The 15947-nt window shown below is 40.2% G+C and overlaps 1 long non-coding RNA gene across 1 annotated transcript in view; it reads right to left on the reverse strand.

Annotated features, from left to right (window-relative positions):
* Positions 1 to 64: 64 nt before the first annotated feature.
* Positions 65 to 15947, reverse strand: part of LOC146766231 (uncharacterized) — a 19585-nt gene continuing 3702 nt past the window's right edge. Inside the window, exons 1-4 of the long non-coding RNA XR_014958046.1 lie at positions 12132 to 15947; positions 4038 to 8381; positions 976 to 1110; positions 65 to 178 (exon numbers count right to left, since the gene is read on the reverse strand). The exon at positions 12132 to 15947 is cut by the window's right edge and continues 3702 nt beyond it. This is a non-coding gene — a long non-coding RNA (uncharacterized LOC146766231). The remainder of the gene's footprint in view (positions 179 to 975; positions 1111 to 4037; positions 8382 to 12131) is intronic.

A 15947-nucleotide genomic window follows, 5' to 3' on the forward strand; every position in this document is an offset into this window, starting at 1 on the left:
TGGAGAATGCAAAACTCACCCTCCAGATTCAAAGCCACAGATCCCCTGCCCCCAGGACTTTAGAGATGCCGTTCTCACCTTGCTGGATTCCAAGTGCAGAGCTCCAGGTGCACCACTGTGGTTCTGAGCTGTGAGGTTCAGAGCACTTATGTGGACAAGTGGTGCCATTCAGCAAAGCCTGCAGGAAAACCATGGAAATTTTTCATTGACTTCTGCACAACTCAGCATTTGCTTTGCATTAATGAATGAAGTAAATGTTCAGCTGATTACTTCATGTGGCTTCTACTCCCAGTATTAAACCATTGCTTCATTCTCTATTCCTGTGCCCTTACCAAATAGTAGTAGATTATTTTATGGGATAATCTAATTTTCCTTCCCTTCTTCTGATGCCTTTCTAAGGCAGACCTGGAGCTGGCAGAAAAAAAAAAAGGCACAACCAATGAGCTAGACCTCATTACAGCAATAAGGGATTTTAGGGTCCTTCCTCATCCCAAGTGGCTTTGGCAGTTTCCTTTTATTCTTTAACATTGTATTATTTACACAGCTGCTCCACTAACTTTTTCTTGTTATATGTTTATTTATTTCTTCCTATTTTTTAAATTTTAATTTTCTCTCTTTAGATTTTAGAATGGCATAAATTTATTTTTACCCTTTCAAAAAATTATTTGCTTGCAATTAAACCTGCAAATCTAATAGTGCCTAAATGTAAGAGTGACTTGCATTTATGAGGGAGACACAGGGGCAGGTTTTGAAAGCTGAACCACATCATTTCACGATCCATAATCAGTTTTTAGGGGTTTTCTGTTATTATTTCAAGGACCAGGTGTCTAAAAAGGTATCATTTTTCTCACCAGCTTTTGCTCGATGTTTTAAAGAAGGTATTAATGCAGTTGTAGAGGTTATAGCTGAGCGTGTGACTGCCCGCTGGATTTACACGCGCAATTACCCCAAAAGCACACAACCCTCCAGACTCACACATGCAAAAAGCCTCTTGGCTGGAAAACTCTTGGCATGGATGCTCCATTTCCATATGCAGTCACACTGAATATGCATATACATTAGGTGCAGGAGCACACATACATTTTTCAAACGGGAGGCCTTGGTGTGAACCTAAAGAAGAAAAGACAAATGCTGCGAAAAAAGGGGTTTAGGTCAAATTCAGTGAGTAAGGATGAATCTGCTGGGTTGTACTCACGTGCCTGGTACCAATGCACAACATTTTCTGCAATTAAATATGCAAAAAGGTGTGGAATTTTAGTTTTTTTTTTCTTTATGCCTTTACATCCTTTGAAAATTTATAATCTTTAATTTTCCTTTTCTAATTCTAATAGATGAAAACCAGCCCAATGTAATTTTTTTGTCCAAAAGAGACAAGTCAACAGAAGAAAAAAGTGTTTCTGAGTAATAACATGTTTGAAAATCAGGCAACCAAAGACTGTAAAGATAGACCTAGGTGTCTGAATTTAGACACCTATTTTTTAAAACCTTGGCTTTGAAAATAAAGTATCTGAATGTATATAGAAAATATAAATCACCAGTCACTTTTATTACATGTATGTTTATATAAAGACCTTAGAACACATTTTAAAAATGTAAACGTTCCTTAGTATGTTTAACTATGTGTCTAAAGAAGATGTAGGACAGAAAGAAAACAAAATTTGACAAATGTTTCTGATCAATCCTGAAGAAATCAATAGGAATTCACTCACAGCATGATTTCATTTAACTTTCCATGCTAGGAATAGTAACCTGGCCTTCTGTTAAAGCAAAAGCATTCATACTTCTTAGCGATTTAATTCTCATGTCAACATGTATCAGGCAGGCAGAGAATGGTCTGGAGACTGGGAGGGGAAGGAGGAATGGATGGAAACACACGGAAATTGTGTGGACTGAGCTGTATGGTTGGGTGACTTCATTTCACCAAAACCAGTTTTTAATAGAAAACGGAGTTTTCATTGAGATGCATATTTCCCTTTCCCTTTGAGGGAGCAGAAAGTGTCTGTTTCTCAAACCATCTTTTAATGTTTATTTGAAAAATATCTAATACCCAAGAATAGGAACAGCTTGGTGGGGAAAAGAGAGAAAAGCCATTGAATCCTGAGCACTGCATCAGTTCCTTGGTGGGAGCCACAGCCTGGCTGTCTGGGGTGTCTCCCCTTCCTGCAGCCACACACCCCACAGCACCCAGGAGTTTGGTATCTCTCAGTGTGCCACTCACACAACAAAAAGAGGGGACAAGCCCAGACAACAAGACAATGAAGAAGAGAACACAACCACAGCTCTTGTGAATGAACTTGGGGGGGATTTTTTGGTCAAAGGGGTAAGTATTTTGGCCCTTAACTCAAATATCACAACAGAGAATTTTGTTTTGGAAATGTCATCAGGTTTATTTTTTTTTTCCAAAAATCAGACTTGAGTGAAGAAAGCCCCTGCTTTCCACCTTCCCAAGCAAGGCAAAACTGTTGGCACTCCAAGCTCCTATATTAAACTTGCTTCTACTCCCTTAGCAGACCAGAACCTTGCATGGTGTATGGAAACCAACGGAGCATTCAAACCCAGAGAACATCTGGTTTCCAATATTTTCTTCTTGCTTTTTCATGGTTGTGCTCCTGGAAGCACATTTGGGTCCACAAGTGCGGGTGTGCACGTATGTCTGTTCTTATTTATTCTAAATATAAACTGTTTTCTGAAAGGGCATTATTCATAGAGAGATGAAAGAGAACTGTCCTTCTTAGAAGTCTGGTTCAAAACCTGAAGTTGACACTGGGTGCCATATTGGACTAAAGCAAAGTGTGGAAAGAGTGTTCTCCAAATTCTGAGAGAATACTGGTTGAAAAGTTATGGGTAATGAAAAAGATCTCAGCTTTGCTGCCTCGTTGAATCCCCAGTTATATATAAAGCAGATGTCATCTTTGCAATATGCAACATGTAGGCTAAGGAACTATCAGCTAGTGACATCTGAGGGTGACATTGCTTTGAAATGCACCTCTCTATCTATGTACACACAAAATTATGTGTGCTCACACACACACAGACTGTGTGGCTTAAACACTATGATTTATTATGATTTTTTCCATCAGGAGCCAGATTTGACTGACCAGAGAATTCATGCAAAAAAGGACAAAAAATTGTTTTACTTTCAGGCTGAACTGATGAGTGAATTTGCAAACGGAAACACCACAAAATCCAGTTTCAGTCCAACAAGCTGAAGAGGCTCTATTATTATGATCTTTATTTTCATTATTTCTGTGGGCAAGGTATAAAGCAAAATAGCTGTGTCTCTTTAGCTGCCTGAACAATAGAAAAGTTTATGCAGCTCTTGAGCTGAAATGTTTTTGACAGTTTTCAGTTTTAGTTCTTTTGATTTGGTAAGAAATCTGCAAAAATATGATTTTGAAAATCACCAGTTTCATGCTTTATCCCTTTCTCAAAATTAGACTATATTGTCCAACTCCTCATCACTTACTGTGTCTGAGGGAATCCTAGAAAATAGCCGGGAAGAATCAGTGCTGGGCTGTTGCTTAGAAACTGCCTGGGTTTCTATAATATTGACTGATGTAATAGTTATATTGCCCACTTGCATCTGTTAACAACCAATACAACAGAATCCACAGGTACCAATAAAGAAACAAACCTGGAATTCATTACTTTCCTTGAGAATTCATCAGTGCTTTTTCTAGCTTGGCACAATGCTTTTCTCAGGTGCTAATTAATAAAATAGGAGATGTACTGCCTCTACATATATCTATTTTATTTGGGTTTATATATTTTGCCCCAGGGAAAAGATGTTGTTAAGAATGTAGTGCATTATTATAATTACAATTTTGCAATGCCATAGAAAGGTATGAGGTATGAGCTGTGGTTCTGTGGGATTTTCTTTGCTGAGAGCTATAGTGTGGTAATATGACCATTTTCTTAATGTGTTTTAAAGAGAAGTAATATGGGTGCTTTTGTAAAAATCAGTGGGACAGGACATTTCTGATGAGTGCTATTAGTAGACTCACAGCAAAGCCCAAGTAACAGATGAATTGTCTTACCTTAGTGGTGTCAGCATTCCCAAATCCAGGGGTGTAAAAAGAGCAGATGCAATGACGATAGCAACAAGATGGACTCCACAACCACTCATGTGAAAATGATGTACTTCTACATTAAAAAAAAAAAAATAACTTTAAGGTACAATAATGAAAGTTTTTCTCTTAAGAACAGGGCTACAATTTTTCCAACAAAAGCCAAGATGCAAACTCACAAAGTTGCTGATTCTGGGCTATGAGGAAAGCATCTGAGAGTTAAGTGAACTGGCAACACTTTGCAGCCCAAGCCACAGCAGCTCATTTCTCACCTGAGTGTGACCCAAAGCCCAGTGTAGCCACTGGATACAAACCTGTTCAGTGCTCTGGACAGTCCTAGGGCCCTGGCAAATAAGAGAGATGTTTCACTTGTGTACACTGTCCATACAGAACATACTCACTCCTCACGCGGGAGGTCCACGCTGCCGTGGATACAGCTCCTTTTGGAGACTCCTGATTGAAGTGCTTTTACAAGCCCACCCCAGCAACTGGCTTCCTGCATTTTGAGGAGACATAATAAAATGATTGCAGCCCAACCCTCATTTATTAAGTGTGGGGGAAAACACAGGAGGAGCTGTAGGGAAGGGGAGACAGTTACTTTTTGTAAGTAAATCTTACTCAAGGGAGTGCAGCTACTGCTTAGATGGATTACATTTGGCTCTATCTGGGGGCCTAGATTTGTGAGGGAAAACAGTTTAAACTCCTGGCTTGCCATTCCACTTGTTCTCAGCAGGCAGAGGAACTGTGTTGGAGTACAGCAAGAGCTGAGGTTGTTCAGTGACAACAAACGCGGGGGCGGATGCTCATCGCCAGGCGTGGGGATTTGGGAATGCAACTCACATTAGTGTTAATGGGAGTTACACGCGTAAATCCCTGCCCTTCAACATGATAATACATAATATACCCCTTAATTTTTAATTCACCAGGGTCTCAATTTTAAAGCATTTTCATATAGTTTGTCCTAATTATAATCATTTTTAATGACAGCTTAAAAATTTCACATGACTGTCTTATCACATACGGTACTTAATTTCTCAAGTGAACAGTTTCCATGTGGTGTATTCTGGGAATTTTGAGAACTAAAACACTAAGGAAAAAAACTACTTTGTATAATCAAATGAGATGTTATTATTCCACTATGTTTTATATACACTGGAACAGAATTTCTCACAGTAATGGCAACCATTTTGAAAAGTACTTAAAATTGAGACAATTTTTTGTTTTGGAATGTTATTGGCTTAATCTCAGTCTCATGGACCAGGGCTTTTGGTCTACCTCTCATGGTCAATATTAGTATAAATTAGTAGATAATTATTAGTTAGTAGGTAATTATTAGTCAGTGCAGGCTTCGGGGAGGTTTCAACCTACAAGTAATTTTTCATTTTCTCTAGGACTTGCGAAACTCTGAATATACTGCTACAACATCACTGTTTTTATATTAATATATTATCAGTATATTAACATTATATGTTATCTCCTTCTACAATAATATACCTATATATTATTATATACAGTATATAATGATTGTACTAGTAATACATTAATCTATTAATTATTATATTGACACACAGCAGGCAAGCACTCACACATTGGATTTAGAGTACATCCACACATACCATATCAGATGTTGTCAGTGCCTTCAGCATCTCAACAGGCAGGAAAAACAGTAATTACTGGAGTAACTGGTCCTGCATCATACACATAACAGAGGACCGTGTGCCATGAGCCCAGCATGCAGAAACATGCCAAGGACATGCCTCACCATTCCACGTGCCCCACAAAGCATCCCTGTACCAGCCCATTGGAACCCAACCACAACAGCCATGGACACACAATTACACCAGCAACTGCTGCCTGTCCCATTTGAAGCATTTCCTTGCTCTCCATCAAGGCCTTTTGAGCTCTCTTATTTCAATTTATTCTAATGGTTTTCTAGTTTGCCTTCATGTTGATTAAACCAAGTCCTGTTTTATTTTTAGCTCTTTGCTTTCAGAGGGAGCAATATATTTTTTACTACTTACAGGTATAGAAAGGGCCACTGCCAGAAAATACATGATGAAATAGCAGGCAAAGATTTCAAAACCCACCTAAGTGACTTAAAAACATAAGTGCTATTTTCAAGAGTGATGGAGGGCTTAGACACCAAGTGCCATGTTTAGTAGTAGATTTTAAAAAGTAATTACCTACCTATGGAGAGCATGTATGACTTGAAAAAAAAATCTCAACAATTAGCATTAGTAATTAATAATATTTTAAATGTTTGATTTCAGCTGTGCTCCAGAAGTAATTTGTTTAGTCAGGGGAGAAAACACTCCTGTATGCCCTGAGGTTAATAGATTTCTTTGGACATCTTCATTCTGGATAATTTAGGAGTGCAAATAGGACTTGGACTTTTGTCATGAGACTATTCTTGAAAGTTCTGCCTGAAAACAAACTTTGTCCTGCAGTTAAATTTTGGATATGTCTACCTTGCTTTCCATTAGTTGGAAAGAAAGGAAGTGGACTTTATCTTAAACCACACAAAAATGTTGGACTGCACTAGAATGTCTACATCCATGTTTTATATATCCTCTAATTACTGAACAACCATGAAACCATGACTATAGAGGGGAAATAACTTGCCAAATTAGTAGCCTTCAAACTGTCACTTTTTATAAAGAGTAAATGATAAAAAGAAATGTAGCACTCATTTGTTAGTCATTTTTATGGGTAGCTTTAATCCGTTTTGTGCATAGACTCCAGTTGTTGGTATTGTTTCCACTAAAAGAAAAATAATTTGGCTGCTGCTGCAACATTTTAAGCTTTCACTGTTACTATAAAAACAATCCCCAGGAGATTTTTTTTTTTTTAGTCTCCTTGTATTGCTGGTTTGCAAGGACTTAGGAAGTAAAAGTTTAAAACGGCCTGGTAACAGACAAATCATTTTTAAAAGCCAGCATTGTACTGGCCTGGGAGTGCTACAGGAAAAGCTACTTTAAAAAAAAAAAAAAAAAAAAGGAAAATACAACAGTACAAAAGCTAAGCAAGCCTAATTATTTTTTAAACAAATATATGGAGGTCATCTAAACTATGAATGCATGAGAGGCCTTTTCCTACATGTGAATTGTCAGATCCATGCTGGATAGGCATCCAGGCAGAGCTTGGCTTTGTAACGCTGCTCCCAGTAGGAAGGCATCTCAGCGTTTGAGTAATGTACTTTAAAACAACAACGTACTTTTTCTGAACGCATTAAGGGTGAAGTTTTCAAACTGGGGTACCTAAAGATAGATCTGTCTTGTGACAGCATAGAGCTATCTCTGGTCAAGAGTTTTGGTGTAGCCTGGGGCTTTTTGGGTAGGTGTGTTAAATAACAGATTTTCAGCGACTGCAGCTAAAACTTTGTGATTTTCTAATTTTGGTGGAGAGGTTCGTCTGTAATGAGAGTGCTGCCTGAGGTCTTCAAAATATTTCAAATAAATAGACAAGGAGTACAAGAAAGAGAGGAACAAAAGTCCCGCAGAGATTTAAAGAGATTTGGGTGTTCAGCTCCTACAAACTCTCTTGCAAATCCCAGTCCTCTTTCGTAAATGACGGCTGAATCTCGACAGATTTGGTGGTTCATTTTGGCTCATTGTCTGCATCCGCTCAGGCTGGAAGCTGGCCCGGGAATTTCGTTAGACCATGAGAAGTTTCCAGGAGAGTTTTCAGCTCTTGGTTCCCAGGTATCTGAGGCTCTGCCACTTCCACTTCCCCCAGCCAGAAAACGCAGAGACGTGCAACCGTTTGCGAAAAAGGCTGGCCAAACCCTCTCTGAATCAAAGGAATATTCATGTTTTGGATCAAAGACTGGGGGAAGGATTTGACTAGCTCCTGCATTCTCTGTCCTGTGCTGCCAATGTCTGGGCCTAAATTATATCCATTGGCCAACTTAGAACATCTTATTGAGGTTATTTTTTAGCACAAGTAAAATAAATAGTATCAGGTTTTGATCCTTGGGAGGAACCATGCAAAACTGTTCTTTAGCATATCTTGTTTTTAAGACTCCGAGTCTCCATTTTCAAATCACTGGGTCTAGAGCCAGGCTCCAAAATATATCTTGACGCACGCAAAGCAATCATTTTTCTACGGAAAACCGCTGAGCACCTGCTGCTTCTCCTCCCGACTCCCTCCTCATGGCAAGCTCAGTCATTTCTGCACGGGCCAAGCACCTCCATCTGGCCTCAAAGAACCTTCCAGGACCTGAGAGCAACAGAGGAAGGCTCAGCCCTAGACATCAGCATGGACACCTTAGGCTGGGGTGGCTCTGGGAGCTCTAGATGTGGTCCAGGCACACAGCTAGAGCAGAACAAAAAGACAATCACTGTGTCAGAGGGCTCACACTGGATGTGCCAGACTTCACATTACACTCTCAAAAGGCTAAAACAACGCTCTGGCAATTAGCACGTGTAAAGCCCTCAGCTATTTATGTCCTAGGAAATAGCTTGGATTTTATTATTTTTGGGTTAAGCCATTCCAAACGGCAAAGCAGCAGTTATTTGTCTGCCATCTATTGATGTGCTGTCTTGATCTCTAATCGAGGCCGAGGGGGATACATTTCCACCTTTAATCCTTCAAACTTTCTAATGCTTTCATGTACAAATGTATACAGTAACTTGGCATTAGCATTCCACAAATATGCAAATTGTCTGTCAGATTGGACAGGCTGCATGCATTTGAAGTTGTGTTGACAGCCTACAGAAAAAAGACATTCTCAGCTCAAACATGAACAAGATGTTTATATCATTTTTCCCTAAAAACATACATTTTATGTTTTAAGCAGAGATGGGAGCAAACTGCAAAATTTGGATCAAGACATCTTTTGCACCCATAAAATTTGGGGATGTCTGCATCAGGGGATTTTGATTCAGCTGGCTCTTGGAAAGGGGAAATTCAGCTCAGATCTGGCTTATGTTCCAGCCTTCACAAAATACAGTGGGAATTTGCACATGAGCCTCTGTTTCCAAGTAGGTTAACGCATAAAAGAAGCAGCTCAGAAGGTGTCATTATACTCTAGTGAGCTTTGCAGTTGGTGGCAACAGCAGTTACCTGACAAAGTACCATCTTGCCAGTCAACAGAAAAGGAAGCTGTAGAGCCCAGCACCCTTCCTGGCCCAGGGAAAGAGAACCAGAAACAGTAGTGGTGGGAGCTCGTGGAAGCTCGTTGTGCGGGGGGCACTGACAGGCACAGATGCAAAAGGCATGGGTAGATCAATCTAGGCATCCACCTCCAGAATTCAGCCCCTCAGAAGCTCTCACCTGGGGGCTGCAGAGTCCTGCAGACCCTCCAGTGGTATCAACACGTGGGTGTCTGTGTCAGCTCAGATGAACTTGTATTCTTTTTTAAGTACATGCCCCATATCATGCAGACTCATAAAAGCAATGTGTTTATCTCCCTGAGTTCAACAAATTTCACAAAACAAGAGTTTTGTCAGCAAGGCTATAGACAAATGTCCTCTTTGCCTCTATATTTCTAAGTATTTTAATTCAAACAGATTTACTACATCATCTTAACAAACTACTTCTCTTCTCTACCTCTTTAAGGCAGGATTCCCGCCTTAAAATGAAGACTGAGCTCTTCCCTTTTCTTCCAGGCTGCCATGAGGGTATAGCAAACTAGATGCCTATGGCTCTGGCATATTGCCTGTCTAGTGGAATATTATCCTAAATTGTGACTCGACATAGAAAAAAAATGCTGTTTAATGAGAGAATGCATTGGGAGCTGTGAGTCTGACAAAAACCTTATATAACAGATGAATTTTGACACCCTGCATCTGGACATCCAGTACAAACCATCATAAGGTCTGAAGCAAATTTTTGGTACAAGAAGCTTCTTCTGCAGCTCATTGAAAAATTACTTTCAGTGGTAAGGAACCACTGAAGAAAGCAAGGAATATCCCCATGATGTCAAGGCCCCAGGAAGCTAAAGAATCTGTGAAGTAATGAGTCTCTTTGGAGCACAAGTTGAAATTCTGTCAATTAAAACACTTTCTTGTAGCAAACCACAGAGGATTTGAAGGAGGGGAAAGTTGAAAGAGGGAAGATTTAGAACTTTAAATACAGTTTATGGAAAACACTAGAGCTTTCCTTACTTCACTGTCAGAAGACTGAAGGGAAAACATTAGACTCTGGTTCTTCCAGCATTCACCAGCTAATTTGCCATGGCTGTATAAGTTGGGCATGCCCTGACACTGCAGGAGCATTGATACCAACTACCTTGGCTCCTGCTGGAGCTCCCTGGGGATCCCCTCTTTACTGTGCAGCTCCCACAAACCCAGCCCTAGCAACCTCCTGACTCATTTTCATTTGCAAAGCCTGTGCTTTAGGTTTTCCATGTGGCAGGGAATGTTACGAAGCCATGACAGCTGTGGACTCACTGGCTGCCTTTTGGTATGCATGCACTGACCAGGTTCTGGGTCGAGTGCCAGAGCTGTCTGCTGAGACACTGAGCTCTGGCCAAAGACCCTCACTTCATGTTCCAGCTTGGTGAATGCCAGATAGCTGTTAACTTCATCAGGCAGGCAAAAATTACTATCACTAGGCCATCAAGCATAGAAATAAGGTCACTTCACATCTCCCAGGAGAGCCTTGGGAGGCTGGAGCTGCTCAGTGTGCCCCAGAGCAGTGGGAGAGCTCGTGAAGCACGTGTTGGATTTATGGAATTCAATCTTAAGTAATGCCAGCCCATATTTTAGCAGCCATTTCAGAGGACTAATTCTCTCATATGGGTATGGATTGTTTGCCAGCAACAACAGCGGTGAAAAGATCGGCAGCATCCAATGGAACACCTTCAAAGAATGTTCTTCGATAGCTTCCCAGAAGTAAAGAAAGGACAACTATTGCCAAAAGAATGGCTCAGAATAGGAATGAGAAACCTAGCTGTAAAGAACAATAAGTGTGTCAGGAGCCTGGTCTGACAAACAGGACATAATCACTGGCAGGATGAGGCCTTGGCAGTGCTGCAGTGCTGGTGATTCGCGCAGTCCTCAGGAGAGCTGACAGCAGGAACTATGCCTTTGCTTACTTCGTGCAAGTAGATAACTCAGCGAGAGCAGAGAAATCATTTGACAGAGGCCAGATTCAGAAGGCATCCGAAATGTCTTTCTTTAAAGATAATCATGTTAGGAATCAAAAGGGGTCTAATGTTAGAGACTCGCCTTTCAAATGCAACAAATGATTATACCTGTCAAGATTTATGGACAGATTTATTTATGTTGACAGAGGGACCACTAATAGTTTGACAAATGAGAAGTCTTGACAGATACAACAGATACGTTCAAGTATATTTCCTCCTGTTTGAAATAGGAAATGAGTGAGTTATGACAAGCCTGTAATGTATATTGATACGACTTTTCCTAGGCTCCTTCTACAGAAGTAGATGCATTCTACAGTGCTGGATGCTGATCTGGAAAGCCAGTTATAACCCTAATCAGTGACCTTCTATCTTCCTCAATCAAGAAAGTATTTAAAAAGGCTAATTTAGGGAAAACAGGAAGGAAAGCTTTTCCAGGTTGTTCTCCTGGATGGAAAACTTAACTTCCAAAGTAAGGTAAGAATCTAGAGGAAAGAAATATTAGGATCTCAGGAAGCTTTATATTTAGAATAATTGCTAGCTAGGGACTTTTCATGTAAATTCACAGCAAACCTAATACTTCTTCCCAGCACGGAATGCCAGGCATCATTGTACCATAGAGGCTTGTGGTCAGCTCCAGACAGGAAAGATCTATCCCAAGGACTGCTGCAGTCCTACAGCAGGGAACAATTCCATGCTAAAACCCCATTCAGGAAAGGTATAGAAAAGCTATCGCTATGCATTAGCATCTGATCAAAGGCCAGTCCAACAAACAAGACACCAACAGTTTCCATGGACTTTGCCTCAGGCTCTGAGATCTTTTAGGAGTTTTATGTAGGATCGTACAACCATTACATCCCCAGCTGTGAAAGACAGAACAACCTCTTAAATGCTGCTCTACCATGCAGCAGCCTTTAAATGCTACTTTCATTTAACAGACAGTGACTAACTCCTCATTCAAGTACAAGAATTCCAACCTTCTCACAGTGTGGAAGCTCTGGACAATGCAAGCAAGAAGAGACTGGAAGGAGAATCCCACTTTGTTGCTCCAAAGGCTGCCATCCTCTCCAAACTGGGAATGTAGTAAATGTTGATGAAACAACACTTGGTACCAGATCAGTGTCTGTCGTTTGCTGTTGGTTTGGCTACCAGACCCACATTTTCAAACAACAATGGGACAAATTACCATGTCCCCCAAGGCTTTAAAACAAACACAAACAAGCAATTAAACAAACAAGTGCTCTTGTCACTCAGCAATTAAAGCATTTCCTGATCCCTTAATAAAAGCTGACCAAGTTTCCACATATTAATGTGACTTTGCACACTCGATCAGTTTATTGCATTAAAAACCCATCCCATGTCTTTGGCCAATTAAAGTCAATCTGTCTGCCCTCCCTGGAAATCCCCCCAGGAAGGGGTAGGGAACAGCCATTTTTGAGCCAGGAGTATGTCTGACATCGAAATGCATTTAACTAAAGCACAATGGGTAATGTTGTTCACGCAAAAACATTTTGGTGTTTCAAAAAACCATTAGAGGGCATCAAGGGAGGACTGGAGTTTTGAAAAAGAATGAACCTTGACAGGCTAAACTAACTATTGCTCTTTCACCAGCATACTCACTTGCCTGGAAAACTCCAGAAGGCCTATTAATTATTTTGGGGTTGTTCATGAGAGTCATCTGAGCTGGCAATTGCCAATTGCATCAGTCTATGACATTCCAGGGGCTGACAGTGCCATCTCCTTTATATAAATCTGTTAAATTACTAATATACTGAAGTATTTCAGCTTAAAACCCACTCTCAGTCTCCTTTATCAATTTTGCATCTGGTTTTCTCTGAGGTTGAAAAACAAAGCACACCCCATACACTTACCTCCTTGCCAGTCATTTTGTGCATGCTGTTCTTTGTTTTAAAAAAAAAGAAAGTCTGCTCTGTAATTACCAGACACAGCCGTGGGAGTGGTTAATCTTTTAAAGCAACATTATGAATTATAATACCAAGTGTATACTTCATTGTGGTAATCCTGCAGTAATGCAAGCAATATTAGCATGTTCCGGGAGGCAGAGTACTGCCAGGGGACCAGGAATGCTTGCAGGAGAAGAAAAGGAGAAGATTTCGCAGTAATGAAAACGATGTTGTGTTTAGTCCCACAAGCTAAAAACAAACTAAATATTTATGATAAACGAAAAGAATAAGGAGGATTATGGTGTCATTCACTGTAGAATAAAATATTACCTAATCTAAACATTTACATAAATAGCAGGAGGATAATGCACGCTGAATTTAGATGGTTCAAAGAGAGGAGGAAATTAACTGTAACAACAGCATAAGTGTTGCTGTGCACAGTGGTGGGTGCTCCTGGGTCTCCTCAGCTCTCTGTACCACAGAGGCCAGCACTGCAATGGTATTTGGGGCTACCAGAGCTCAGATTAGAAAGAACGGAAGACATCTTCCTGCTCTGTGGTGGAAAAGCATCCAACTCCATCAAAGGAGTTTTCTGGTGTAGACCTCTGCTACCTGAAGTGGAAAAAAAGAAAAAAAAATACATTACCTGAGATTGTTGGCAGGCTCTAAGGGATTATCCCAAAAGAAGATGGAGAGAGCTGAATGGGGTGTAGGCACCTGAATTCCACCCACATCCCCAGGTCCATCATTGCTGAGCTTTGATGGCAGCTGATCTGTTTGCTCTGCCAAGTTTTTTTGACCATTTGGCTCCCTGGTGTCTCAAGCATAGCTGCAGTCAGACCCAAAAGCCTCATCTGGGTGGAGCTGTCAGGCTCAGCACCTGCCCCTTCCTGCTCTACCTGATGGGCAGAAGCCATCAGTGCCCAAACTTCAGGCTCTCCTCAGGATACAAAACCTGAGTTCACATCCCTCTTGCATAAAAATAACTGTTAAAGCATTTTTCTCCCATGCTAGCTTCATCTAGCCTTGCCTGCTCTCCATCCCTATGAGTCTTTCAGGACCCTGGCAGTATCTCGAGATCCACTGAAGCTTTTGGGTTTGCTTTGGGCCAGATGTTTGTAGGCAGAGAACTCCCTGCAGGATCATGGCTGAACTTTTCTGAATGCAGAGGCAATGTCATTTAACCACCTGTCATTTAACTTCCTGCAGCTGAAGCTGAATCACAACTCTGCTTAAAACCATCTTAATTTGATGCCTGAGTTCATTAATTAATTATATAAAATTTCCAGTTGGAAACTCTTATTTGCATTTGGTTTGTACTGTGAAGTAGAAAATAATGCATGCAAGGGAATAAACGATAAAAATTTCCAGTGATTAGGTAACATCTGAGGTAGCTTTTGTCAGCATCATAAAGAACATAGTTAAGAATAATGATACTTCTGAAGAATTGGAAACGTCCTAGAGAATCCCGTCCCAATATTATGATTCTCCAATAATATTTTTAAAACAATTCAGCAGACTTACGAAAACAGGTTTATGCACAGTATTTCAGAAGGATGAGTCTACAAAAGTAACCCTGTAGAAACAGCATTGCAATATAGTACACACATCTGAATATTCCACAGAAGGGATCACTTAGAACCATAGTGGCACTTTTGGATTGAAGAATGCCAACATGAGGGAGGACACTGAGTCACTCTGTTGCTCTCCCAGACTTAACTCAAAGCCCATAAGTGAGGCTGCTTTGCAAACAGCCCCAAACTGGGATGCAAGCTAATACAAGCCTGTGTGTTCAAACACCAGTGGTAAGCTGCTGTGCAACTGTTTGAGGGAGAATTGATTTTCTTCTGGTTGAAATGTGCGAAGATCCCATGGTTTACCCGAAGAAGTAAACCTAAAGATAACAGTTTGGTAACCCAGGGTGATGTTTACAACTGTACTGAATGTGACAGCTTTCAAAGTATTATGTATATTTCTAAGGCTGTACATGTACAGCTCTGACAGCATGTCAGTTATAATTCTTGTAAAAAAATGGATGTAATTTATTATGGTTCAAATATAGAATAAACTATATAAATGCTTCACCACAAAATACTAATTTCCTCCTTGCTGAGGGGCTCATCTGCATTCTAAATAGCAGTAAAGATGTTTTAATTGAATAGGTTTTTCTTCCCTTTTCCTTGTCAACGTGGCTGGCTAGGGTTAAAATAGATGCACAGAACTGGAGAAAATCTCTGAACAATAAAGGAAATCTCAACCACAAACAGGACAACTACACTACCAGAAGTTAGGGGTGAGCTGGGTTTTCATGTTCTGGGGGGGGGCAGCTTTGGAGGTTGCTCATGTGTGATTGATGGTACTTGTGAATAATACCAGTTGGCAGACATTAGTAACACTTTGTCTCACTTTTTGCTCAGTTGTTCATTTTTCTGCATTTGGCATGTTTTCATGTTTTTAATAGGAATTTTTCAGTCATGCATCTTTGACATGAAATAGCATGAAATGTGATGCCTCCGATTTTGAAGTATTTCCTTGCTGGCTGTATATGACATTAGTACAAAACTTATCATACAGAATTATCATTTTTGAAAGTAGCTTGCTTTTCAAGCTCCTTCATTTCCTCATCCCATGCACTGCAGAGAAATTTGTATGAATATTTTGCACTTAATTCTAATTTCATCCTAATGTATAGCCAGAGAAACTTCACTAGACTAAGCACTGGATTAAACAGGGCTAGGATTCAAAATTATCTCTCTGGTTGAACCTTAACATGAATATTGAAATTAACTGCTGTAAGACTTAGTACAGAGAAAAAATGACCAGAAGAAGTAAAATAACTACTTTCTTTTATTTTGTAGTGAGTTATAATTTTTTACCTATCCTTTGACT

Source organism: Lonchura striata, chromosome 12, assembly GCF_050655825.1.
Source record: "Lonchura striata isolate lonStrDom1 chromosome 12, ASM5065582v1, whole genome shotgun sequence".
NCBI classification, from domain to species: Eukaryota; Metazoa; Chordata; class Aves; order Passeriformes; family Estrildidae; genus Lonchura; species Lonchura striata.